The sequence below is a fragment of the Vitis vinifera genome, chromosome 7 (genome assembly GCF_030704535.1).
Source record: "Vitis vinifera cultivar Pinot Noir 40024 chromosome 7, ASM3070453v1".
Taxonomy (NCBI): Eukaryota; Viridiplantae; Streptophyta; class Magnoliopsida; order Vitales; family Vitaceae; genus Vitis; species Vitis vinifera.
Genome location: NC_081811.1, coordinates 30,014,649 through 30,027,974, shown reverse-complemented (window position 1 = coordinate 30,027,974; position 13,326 = coordinate 30,014,649).

Genomic DNA, 13,326 nt, shown 5'->3' with positions numbered 1-13,326 from the left:
AGAGACAATTATATGCAAGTATATAATAAACAATGTAAAGACAATTGCATATAAATTAAAATAGTAGGGAAGAGATAATGCAAACACAAGATTTTATAGTGGTTCGGCGCAACCCGGCCTACATCCACTCTCCTCTAGCTTCAATCCCAAGCTTGAAGTTCCACTAATTCAAGGCTTCCAAACCAAGCCTTCAAGCAATACAATTGGATTATGGTTCCAATTCACCATCTTGGACTTTTGGTTCCAAGCACCCTTTACACTTCTCAAGAGATATTCCACTCTTGAACAACCCCTCAAGTGATACCCTACACTTGAGAAACTTCCTCTCAAAGATTTACAAATAAATGATCTCACAAAATCCTAGTACAAAAACTTTAAGCTCAAATGATACAAGAAAACTAGGATTGAAAGGTGCATTAAAGATATGCAAGTTTTAGAACAATGGTGCACTCAAAAACACTCTTTCAGGGCTCAAATATATTTAAGAAAGGTTTGGGAAGGTTAAGCTTATTAAACAATGAAGATTGAAGCCTATTTTATAGAAGAGAAAAGTCAAACTAGCCGTTTGGGGGTTCGACCGATTGACCAGCTATTAGCATTTAATGCTTGGCAGGTGACCGTTGGACCTCAACCAGACCTCGACCGGACCTCAACCAGTTGAAGTTCAACCTTGACTAATTGAACAACCGTTCTGGAAGAAAGATAAAGGTTTTTGCACCCTTGACCAGTTGAACTGGGGGTCTACCCGGACCTCGACCGGTTGAGCTTGCGGTCGACCGGTTCCTCATCCGATTCAACCGGTTGAGCCGTTTATTGGCTTAACAACCAACTTTTTCAACTTAAAACCTTTTAAAACAAGTTTGAAAAACACTTAACACAAGGTTTTAGTTGAAAAACATGAAATCATCCCATTCTTAAAATATTTAAAACAAAATAACTCTTGAATGATTCTGGTGCATAAGTAAAGAATGTAATGCATGAAAATCCTAGTGCACCAACAACCTTACAAAGAGATCTTATGAAGTTTGGGTCTTGAAAAACACTTCTCTTTGAGGTGGTCTTCTTCTTCATGATTTCTTCTTGGCTTGATTTGTTTTTGTGATTGCCATTTTGGAAATCATCTTGCCTAATCACACTTAAAATATAATCATTAGTTTTAAACCTTGTTTTGATATCATCAAAATCAAGATTAACCAAACCTTGGTTTCATAGATGTGTACCTGAGTAGTGAATCAATAATATGCTATCATGGAAACAAGATTAGTGGACAAGTATAGAATAATTGCACTCATATCAATCACAAAGCATTACATAAATCAATCAATATCAATCTTAGATGTCAGGCCCCACCAATGCCCGATTTATTTTTACATAAATTAATTCCATAAATTCCATTATTTGGAATTATAGAATTGTATTCATGCTTATTGAAAATGTTTAAAAATCAAGGAAAGTTGTGAAAGATGTTTGTCGAAGAGAAAATGGTAGCAAATAATTTATTGAAATAACTTTGGAGTCCTAAAAATGTCTACGGGTGAATAAAAAAATTGAAGAGTTAAAATTATTTGAAAACCGAATATTTGAAAATCAATTTTTGAAAGTAAGGATGAAAAATCAAGAAGATGACATGGATTTTAGAAAACTGACCCACCAAAAAGTGGCCATGCATGCCATGCTAGAGTGGGGTCCAAGGGGTGCCAAGGTGGGGCTGCATTATTGGTAGTGAGTTGACTTGGCATTGTTTGTATTAAAAAATTCCAAGATTTCTCCTAACTTCTAATTTCCACAAGGGCATCTTTCAATGATTTGACTCCAGTTTTAGTTCTGGATGCTCATTTTTTTTTTTAATTTTTTTTTTCAGTTCTTAATCTCTAATCATCTTCTTTATTTTTCATTTTCATGAAAAGCCACAATTTGCATCATTATTAGAAATCTTGACTTCCTTAGCCATGGACTCCATTGCTTCTATTCAGATTTCAACAAAGTGCACACTACCACTAACCTGATGCCGTGTTGGAAAGGAGAACCATTTGCCTCACCATTTATCCTCGATTCAGATTTGGGTTGTCTTTCATGGGTTTAGGGTTGCATCACTAGAAGGATTTCCATATCTCTAGAAATTTGGATCATAAATAACAAATCCTTCTAGTCCCTTCATTAAGCTTAATCGGGTGCCCAATTGAACCCACTCTAAAGATGTGCCTGTTCTCAACTCCCTCTCTTATTCTTGGGTTGAAATGAATAGTTGAAATTAGGCATTAGACTTATTTCATCTAGAACATCTGCATGATATAGTTCAGTGAATAGCGTTTGTGTAATGACCGGGTATTTTAGGTCATGTTGGAATTTTAAGTTTGAAAATTCTTCTATTTGGTGATGGTTGAAAAGTCAAAAAGACAATTTGAGAACACGTGCCAATTTTGGATTGGCAGAATTCGAAAGATTTTATTGGTCAATCAAGCAAGTTGAATTTTGTGCCACGTCAATCTTTAATACGAAATTTCTTGGGATTGTAGAAATCGAAAATATTTGGAAACGAAAAATGAAAAAAAATAATAATAATAATTAAAATTAGCTAATTAACAATTAAATCAAATTAATTAATAATAAATTATAGAATAATAAAATATTTGCATTGGTGTTTGACAATTTATTAGTAAAGTATAGTTGAAAAAAAATGAATTGAAAAAAAGAAAAAGAAAAAACTAAGTTAAATATATATATATATATATATATATATATATATATATATATATATATATATATATATATATATATATATATATATGATGTATTTGGGTTGGGTTAGCCGTCACATTTAGTGGCTTAGTCAAATAGAAAAAAAAAAAGGTGAAGAAAAGAAAAGAATTAGAAAGTGAAAAAAAGAAGAAAAAAAAATGGCAGAAAATTGGTGTTCTTGGTGACTGGAATTAAACAGCGTTGCTACTTTTCAGCCGATCGTTTTGATGGCCAAATGTCATCTATTTCACTTGAAATTTCAGGGAAACACTCTACTGAACACGAAGAACATTGATATTGTGTCGGATTTCGTTTTCAACGGTTGGATTGTTAGATCTATGGTAGGGAGACTTAACCCTAAAACTTTTATTTAATGTTTTTTTCTTTTAAAAAAATTATAAATCTTATTGTTGGAAGTTAAATAAGTAATATTTGTGATACGAGAAATTTTATTGGGTGATTTAGAAATTTCCTTGGAATTTTTTTGATAATAAGGTAATTTAATTATGGAAAATGATTGTGCTTGGTTATTAAAAATTATTGGGATTATTGAGAATAAATAAAATTATGGTAGAAATTATGCTTGATTGATATTGGGATTATTGAGAATTTATTGGGATGTTTTTGGTAATTTAATTGTGGAAAATGATTGTGTTTGGTTATTAAAAATTATTGGGATTATTGAGAATAAATAAAATTATGGTAGAAATTATATTTGATTGATATTGGGATTATTGAGAATTTATTGGGATATTTTTGGTAATTTAATTGTGGTTAAATGATTGTGTTTGATTATTAAAATTAATAGGATTGTTGAGAATAAATAAAATTGTGGTATGGATTACGTTTTATTGATATTTGGATTAGTGGGAATTTTCCATGACATTTGTGGATGATGATATTTAATTTCATTACATTTCATATGCATCATGGTTGTATGAAGAAAAAATAAAAATTTGTTGTAAGGTTGCATGAAATGGAAAAGAAAGAAAAATAAAATGATAATGAAAAGTAAAGGTCCGTGAGAGGCGAATTAAGAAGAGAATGAGATTCCTAAGATGAAAGACCTAAAAATTTACCTCGGGAAGACTTCGAGTCGAGAGTGTATTTGGGTACGGACACGTATCATTCAGTGAAAGCTTGAGAATGACAATGCCTTGTATGACTATGTATCACATACCCACATGCATTTTATTTAATTATTGAAGTGTTATAATTAGAGCAAATGAAATGTTTGGGTTGTTAACTTTATGGTTGAATATTTATTTTGTATGTCTTGAACCTTAGTAATATAAATTAACCCTCTTGGGTGTAAGACACCCTACTAAGAAATGTAGAAATGTTCACCCCTTCTTTCTTAAAACTTTTAAATGCAGATATAGCCCTTGAGGATCAACAGATAGAGTAGGGAGGGCTTCAGGATGCCCCATAAGATTTTGGAGCAGCCTAGTGATTGTAGTATAATTGTTATGTTGGTTTATTTTGGAACTTGTAGTTGCAAATTATGAAACTATATATTTGTAATGAGACTTATTTTGATTATCTTGCTCAATTGTGAACTCTTATTTCTAGACTTTAATGATAATTACTATATCTTGTTGCTCTTGAGTATTAATTTGTATATTGAGGAGTTGGAACTTTAGTTGGAGGAATTTTCGTGGTGAATTATTCCTAGAAAATTTTTTTTTAGGGTGTTTTGGTTGATTGCTAGCTTGGACTAGGAGAAACCTTTAGGGTCAAACCTTTGACCTGAGATCATGGGTCAAATTCTAGGTGGCCCGTTTGGGTTGTGACAGCATGGTATTAGAGCCAAGGTTGCAATAATACCTTGGGGTCAGTGTTTATGTGTATTGTTATGTTTATGATTTGTTGTATGTAATTAGTTAATGAGCTGATTATTAATTTATTTATTTAATTGTTGATTCTTGGTGTTTGAAAAATCTTGTTATGGTGCTTGTTGATGATAGTAAGAAGTGTTATGGTATTAATTATGTTGAATAATGTATTATGATTATATGAAAATGAAAGTTTTTAATAATTATTGAAGTTGCTAAATTGTTATATGTGAATTTATTTTGCTCACCTTGGAAGTGTGGTTGGCTTAGGGCTTATTGGGATTTGAAATGGCGAGAAGGTCAAGAAGAGGAAGGATTGTCTGCCAAATGGATTTGAGGTTGGTTTGTTAGGGGGAAGCGTGTTAGTTTGCCTTTTCGCAGTCTGATCCTTGCTATCAATATGTGTTAAGGAAGAAATCAATAAATTTTCTAGTTTGCCTTCGTAGTAAAGAAAAAGCCCAGAAAGACATTACAAAAATTCCAATGGCGAGGAAGTTTCAGGATGTATTTCCAGATGAGCTACCATATTTACAACCACATAAAGAGTTTAATTTCTCTATTGAAGTGTATCTAGGAACGGATCCTATTTCAATAGCCTCCTATAGGATGACCCCTCTTGAGTTGAAAGAGTTGAAAACTCAATTGGAGGAATTGTTGAGTAAGGGTTTTATTCCTCCAAGTACATCGCCATGGGGAGCCCCAGTGTTATTTGTGAAGAAAAAAGATGGCATGTTGAGGTTGTGTATTGACTATAGAAAGTTGAATAGAGTTACTGTGAAGAATTAGTATCATTTTCCAAGGATAGATGACTTGTTTGATCAGTTGAAGGGTGCAAAGTATTTTAGTAAGATTGACTTGAGAATTGGGTATCATCAATAAAGGATTAGAGAAGAATATGTCCCCAAGACCAATTTTAGAAGGAGATATGGACATTATGAATTCTTAGTCATGCCTTTTGGTTTAACTAATGTCCCCGTTGCTTTCATGGATTTAATGAACAAAATATTTCGTGCTTACTTGGATCAGTTTGTGATTGTCTTTGTGGATGACATCTTGATTTACTCAAGGAGTTTGGAAGAGCATAAACAACATTTGGTGACCACCCTTAGAACTTTAAGAAGACATTAGTTGTATGGAAAGTTGGACAAAAGTGAGTTTTGGCTTATTGAAGTGAATTTCTTAAGTCATGTGGTTTTTGAGGTAGGAATAGCAGTGGACCATTCCAAGGTGGAAACTATGCAGGAATGACAAAGGTCTACTAATGTATTTAAGGTTAAGAGTTTCTTGGGTTTGGCTGGATACTATAAGAGGTTTGTGGAAGACTTCTTTAGAATTGTAGCACCGATGACTCGATTGACTAGAAAATGAGTGAAATTTGAATGGAATTAGGAGTATGAGAATGCTTTCCAGGAATTGAATTGGAAATTGACCACTGCTCCAGTGTTAACTACTCCTATTAGCAAAGAGTTGTTTACGATTTATTATGATGCTTCTATAGTGGGGCTAGGGTGCATGCTAATACAACAAGGCAAGGTGATAGCTTATGCCTTAAGGCAATTAAAACCACATAAGCAAAACTATCCAACGTATGGTTTGAAGCTTACAGTAGTGGTGTTTTCCTTTAAGACTTGGAGACACTATTTGTATGGAGAAAAGTTTGAGGTGTACTTTGATTATAAGAGTTTGAAATACATTTTCACTCAAAAGGATTTGAACTCTAGGTAGAGGAGATGAATGGAGACATTGGAAGATTATGATTTTGCTCTTCATTACCATCCTAGAAAGGTGAATGTTGTAGCAGATGCCTTGAGTAGGAAGAGTTATGGCCAATTGTCTAGCTTATGGTTGAGAGAGTTTGAGATGCATACAGTTATTGAGGATTTTGAGCTATGTCTTGGTTGGAAAGGATAGGGTACATGCTTGTACACTTTTTCCCCCTCCTTATTTACCTTAGCTAAGTCAAAGGTGGTGTGGGTGGCAGATCCATGGAATCAATTTAAGTGGTTGTTGGACTCCTAGTTTCTCTAGGAACCTAAACGATTAGGAGATTGATGTTGTGGAGCGTTTTCTTTTGAGGCTTCAGGATAAGAAGGCGAATGAGGAAATAGAAAATAAGGTGATATGGCTGGATACAAAAAGTGTTTCCTTCTCTATGAAGTTCCTTGATGCTTGTCTAGAGACTGGGAGTTCTACCCATTTCCCAAAGGTTGTTGTTTGAAACTCTTAGGTTCCAACTCGGGTGAGTTTCTTTACTTAAAAGGCTTCATGGGGTAAAGTTTTGACTTTAGATTGCCTCCAAATGAGAGAGTGATCATTGGGTAACAAATACTCTCCCCCACCTATGTCATCAACGTCCCCGTTATTGCCTCTTCTTGAAACCTCTCGATGTGTTTCTAGAACCTTCTCAAGGCATCCGCATGTTCCCAACTTACCTGCTTCTTAGGTAGTCCTTTCCATCGGACTAGGTACTCTATCACAGGAGGGACCCCTTGTCTCCTGGTGACTCGTTCAACTAGGATATTCTTTACCTTCTTCTCCCGTGAGGTTTCGGATGGATGCAGACACCTACACTTTCGATGCTTGGAGTATTGCTTCCTCTTGCCCATTAAGTTCACATTTTTCTTAGTAACCTTGTCCATGTGAGTGCAGGCTACCTTAGCTCGCTCCTTTTTTGCCTCCCTTATTTGCACCCTTGATAGTAAGAGGTCTTAGGCATACTAGGCTTTGTGTTGACTTGGAGGGCACCTAGTAGTTGCATCGAGCCCATATGTGTTTCGCCTTCCTGTTCCCTCTCCTCGATCATGGCACTGAGCGCCTTCCTCTTTGGACAATCCCATGCCCAATGTGGATTGTCACACAGGAAGCATTTGATTTTAGGCGTAAACTCCTTCCTTTCCGCCTTACCCATTCCTTCCTAGATGTTAGGCGTCTTGCCTGATCCCATTATAGGATCATTGTGGTCCCTTGAAACCTCGTCTTCCCCACTCGTGGCATGGCTATCCTCTAAAGACTCAACCTTGGAGAAGTCTCCTCTCTTGTAATTTGTTAAAGACTCTACTACTACCATAGTAGTGGTTAAGTCTTGAACACCTCGTCAGCACTTTAATTCCTGTTTGGCCCACTCTTGCAGGTTATCCATGAAGTTGAATAGCAACTCATTCTCAGTCATGTTAGGAATCTCAAGCATGAGCGAAGAGAATTCCTTGACATAGTCAAGTATCGAGCCTGTGTGCTTGAGACGCCTCATGTTTTTCCTAGCCAAGTAAACCACGTCCTCGGGGTTGAATTGTCTTTTGATCTCCCTCTTGAAGTCCTCCCACGTATCTATGGTGCAAATGTCTTTCTCCATATTAGCGAACCTCCAACGCCACCATAGAGTAGTTGTGTCAGTAAGATAGAGGGTTATAGTTCTTACCTTAGCCGCCTCATCAATCAATGTGATAGCCTCAAAGTTCTCTCCATATGCCATAAGAATTTTTCCAACTCCTTGGCATCCTGCTTGCCACTAAACCCTTGTGGCTTTGGCACCTACACCTAGATGCCTTCTGTGTGGTAATGACCCATGCTGATATGACAATCTTATAGATGGCCAACTCTTGTCGAACCTCTTGGTCTCGGGCCTCCATGCGTGCAGCGAAGGCCGCCACCCTTGATTCCATACTAGCAAACATGCCCATGACTTTGTCTTGGAAGAACATGAACATGAACTCCTCTTGTGACATCGGTTGAACTTGTGAGACTAGCATCCCCTCATGAAGGTCTTGGATCTATTCCCTAAGATCCTTCATACGCTTCTCCATGCCTTTCTCGATCAAGTCCAACCCCTCCCGAGTGTTCACCATGGCTAGCTCCACCTTAGCTAACCTTGCCTCCATGTTGGCAACATCACAAGATTTATCCTTCTTGTCTTTGCCCCATGCAGTAGGCTCGGTCTCCCTCCTACGGGTTTGCTCACTAGTCCCATCCATGTTGGAGTCTGACATGCTTCTTTTACTTTGTTGGCTTCGTAGTCACGCTCTGATACTAACTATCACAAACTTAGTCTTTTCCTAAGCTTGTGCGACACTTAGATAAGTTAAGACACTTGATCTTGCTAAGTCAGCCTTACTCCCAATACTTAGCTTGCTAGGTTAAGATGCTCATGACTTGGAAGTTTTAGAAGGCGTAGTAGGCAACTCTTAAAGAATGAAGGCTTTTATTGCTCAAAGGAAGCTTTACAAATGCTTTGGGAACTCACTTGCTTGGTTAGGAAGTGATTTGGGTAATGGCTTGGCCAAATGAGGCCTTAACTTATTTATAGGCACCTTAGGAAGTCTCTAGAACCTTGAAGGGTTCCTTACAAATCAAGAATAATCTGGAAGCTCCTACACTAGTCTATGTACAAGGGTATGTACAAGATGACTTTGGAAGATTCTAGAACACCCCACACTATTCCAATGCTCTCCTAGCCAAGTGTAGAGATGTGTGGACATCTGTAGCCCTTTCTAGAAGCTTCCATACTTTTCCACTTTGTAGCGAAGTGTAGATGTCTCCAGGGGTCTTTAGAAGCTTCTCACATCCTATATAAGCCCATAGGGAGGGTCTTTTGAAGTATCTTGTGACATTAGGCTCTACATGCCTCCCTCTACCCCCACTGCAAATGGTAGTGACCTTGTTATGCCTATGTATTGTTAGTACTTCCTTCCCTATAGTCTCCAATGTAATATCCTAGTTTCAATGCTTGTTTCCTTATATTCTTCAATGCAGTATTTTGAAATGCCTCTTCATAGCCAAGAACTCCAAATTTTCTTGGTTTTTCTTTTCCTTTACTTCCTCCCAGTATTGGTTCCCTTAATTTAACATTTTTTTTTTATTACCTTCAATTCTACCTCTCTTTTCCTCTAAAAGTTTCCTTAAAGATTTGATTGTTTTCTTGCATGTCTTAGGAAAACAAGTATGCTCATATTCCTCTACCTCTACTTGAGATCTACCTTATTCTCTATCTTTTCTTTTACCTTTTATGTCATCTATTGCATTAACTTTTAAAATATTATTTAGTTTGATGTCGAATAAGGTTCTTAATCCTACTCTTCTTTCAACAAACTTTTTTTTCTACAAACTCCTTAATTTTTTTGGAATTCTGACTTAGGAAGATCCTACTACTCTTACCTAATCTTTCAACCACCAAGTTGAATCTACTCTTCTCTTGGACCTAAGGAGACTGTCCTTCACATAAACAAGGATACCGTCTTCCACAAAAATAAGGATATTGCCCTCCACAAAAATAGGGAGACCACCCTCCACAGAAAGAGAGAGATTATCCTCCACATAAATAAGGAGAACAAGGGGACCGCCCTCCACAGGAATACCACCCTCCACATAAACAAGGAGATTGTCTTCCACATAAATAAGGAGAATAAGAAGACCGTCCTCTATAGAAATAGGGAAATTGTTTTCCACATAAACAGAAAGACTGCCCTCCATAGAAATAGGGAGATCGCCCTCCACAGAAGCAGAGAGACCGCCTTGACTGTCATCCACATAAACAAGGAGACCACCTTCCACAAAAACAAGGAGACCAACCTCCATAGAAACAAAGAGACCGCCCTCCACAGAAACAGGGAGACAGCCTTTCACAGAAATAAGGAGACCACCCTCCACAGAAAGATGGAGACTACCCTCCACAGAAACAATGAGACCACACTCCACATAAACAAGGAAACCACCCTCCACATAAACAAGGAGAACAAATGGAATGTCCTCCACAAAAATAGGGAGACCGTCTTCCACATAAACTGGGAGACCGCCCTCAATAGAAATAGGAAGATTGTCTTCCACAAAAACAGAGAGATCGTTCTCCACAGAAACAGGGAGACCGCCCTCCACATAAACAGGGAGACCATTCTCCACATAATCAGGGAGACCTTCCTCTACATAAACAACGAGAACAAGGAGACCACTCTCCATAGAAATAGAGAGACCGCCCTCCACAGAAATAAGGAAACCTTCCTCCACAAAAATAGGGAAATCATTCTTCACATAAACAAGGAGACCGTCCTTCACATAAACAAGGAGATTGATCCCTATAGAAACAAAGAGACCGCCTCTATAGAAACATGGAGACCATCCTCCACAATAGGGAGATTGACCCCCATAAAAATAAAGAGATCGTCCTTTATAGAAACAAAGAAACTCCACCCTCCACATAAACAGAGAGACTCTACCCTCTACATAAACAGGGAGATTGATCTCCATAAAAGATAGAAAACCGCCCTCCATAGATACAAGGAGACCACCCTTCAAGGAAGTCGAATATATCGCAATCTATTTTCTTTCTCTAAAGACCAAGATTGGAATCTCCTATCAGAGCTCCATCTCGCGGGGGCAAATTAGAGAAAGTTAATATTATCCTTAATTTACATATTTGGTATTTATCTATTTATTATATATTAGTTTGAATTAAAATAGAATATAGAATTAGAATTAGAGTAGAAGCTTATTATTAATTTGAATTACTATAGGAGATAGAGTTTGAATTATGGTAGAACTCAAATGTATTTATATATAAATATCCATCATTATCAATGAGAATGGTATGTCATATTTTATTTCTCTATAAAAACATGTTATAAATTAGCAATCGCAAATAGCACATCATAAAAAATAAAAGGACATTAAAATAAAATAATTAAGAATTATTTTATAAAAAAGAATTGAACCACACCTTAAAAGTTTTAATTATTAAATTCATTAATATATTATTTTATCATATTATAGAAAATTATATAATATTACATCAAAGATAAAAATATTTTATAGATTTCAAATTCATAAAACTAAAAATCTTAACACCCAATTCTTACAAGATCCAAGGACTTAGAGCTTAAGATGATGGGGAAATAGTTATATTGGTTCTTAAGTATCATTTTAATTTTGATAATTAAATCATATAAAATACAAAAAAACTAAATTGATTAAAATATAATAGTACTAAATGATTGAGGAAATGGTGCATGTTGTTACATGATGATTTTAATAAAGAAAAATGATAAATAGTGATGAATAAAATTTCTTATTTTTCAATAAAGAAGATAAGTATGGAACATGGTTTGAAAATTGAAAATGTACTATGGTATTAATTTGATATAAATTGTAAATGAATTTAAAAATGAAAATTGGTGAATTAAGTAATTATCTTAATTTAATTTAATAAGAAAATATGAACAATAGATATTGTAGAAACTAATCATAAAAAATAAATAAATAAATAAACAATTTGGTATAGTAGGAGTTAATTGGAGTTATTTATTTTTCAATATATCCTAATAATTTATATCTTAATAATAAAATATTGTAATTTTTCAATATTTATATCAGATACAAGGAAATCATATGTATGAATATATAAGATATTTCAAAAGAATTGCAAATATATATAGATTATATTCCTATTTTGTTTATTTAATGATAATAATACAATTTTATATAAGATATCAATCACACCTACATTCTCTCAAATTCTCTTCATAAATAGTTGTGTATATGACTTGTAATATGATAATATTTTTGGTTGTCTTAACTAATAAAATAAAAGGAAAAACATGAAGAGCTTCCTCGTCATTCTTGTTCTTCTCTTCTTGGGTAGTGGTAAAATTTTATATTCTCTCTCTATTAATTTATGTATATTTAGGGTTATGTTTTTAAAAATTAGAAAATAATGAAAAAATTTATGGAAAAAAAACAGACAAAATAGAGATTTATTTTATATTCTTAAAATCTATTATAAATTTTTTTAGGATTTAAGGTTGTAAAATTTTTTGATACTTGTATTTTCTTTTAAATCAATTTTAAAAGTCACTTCTTTTAAGAGGTGTATTGAATATAGTATTCATCATATGTGTTCTTTTATTGAATGTGATTGGTGTGTAAGCAATGAAAAGGAATAATTGCTTAATAAGATATGAAATATGAATGTGAGAAGGAGAAAAAGAAGGAAAATTAGCTTGATAAAGAAAAATCAAATTAGCTTGATTTAGGAGAAAATAAGGAAACTTTTAAATTATTAAATATATTTTTTAAAAATAATTTTCTGAATATAAGTAATTAATTTAAATTGTTAAACACACATTTTCTTCAATAAAAATCTAATTAATTATTTTTACTTGTTTATATTTAAGCAATAATTGTCATAAAAATAATTGTTATATGGCAAATGATAAATGGGTAAGTTGTCTAGGAATTTTGGGGGTGAATCTAAGAAAAGAAAATAATGAGAAAAATAAAAAATATATTTAAAATCAATAAATTATTTTTATATACTATTTTAAATTCATTTAATTTATTTTAATTCTTGAAAATAACAATTAAATAATTTGAAAATCCATAGTTTTTTAACTGATTTTAATTATATTTGATTTTTTTTTCATTTTATAATCAAATATGGGCAAATTATTTTCCTTAATATTTTATTTCTTTCCTTTGTAATTTTTAAAAACCAAACATAACAATGGTCCTACTTTCGAAAAATTATTTATTTGTTGCTTTTATCAAAAATACTTTTAATGTTGACGTGTATCTTAATTGTTGGGCAGGCAATGAAGTAAGGGCTGAATTTAATGTTTGTGCCAAGTCTGAACACCTTGACAACTGCACAGACCCGGCATGCGCTAAGCTTTGTGTAGACAAATATGGAGGACAGTTTCATAGAGATGCCAATGGATTCTGTCAACCACCTTCTACTTGTGCATGCACTTACCTTTGTTCGAATGTACCA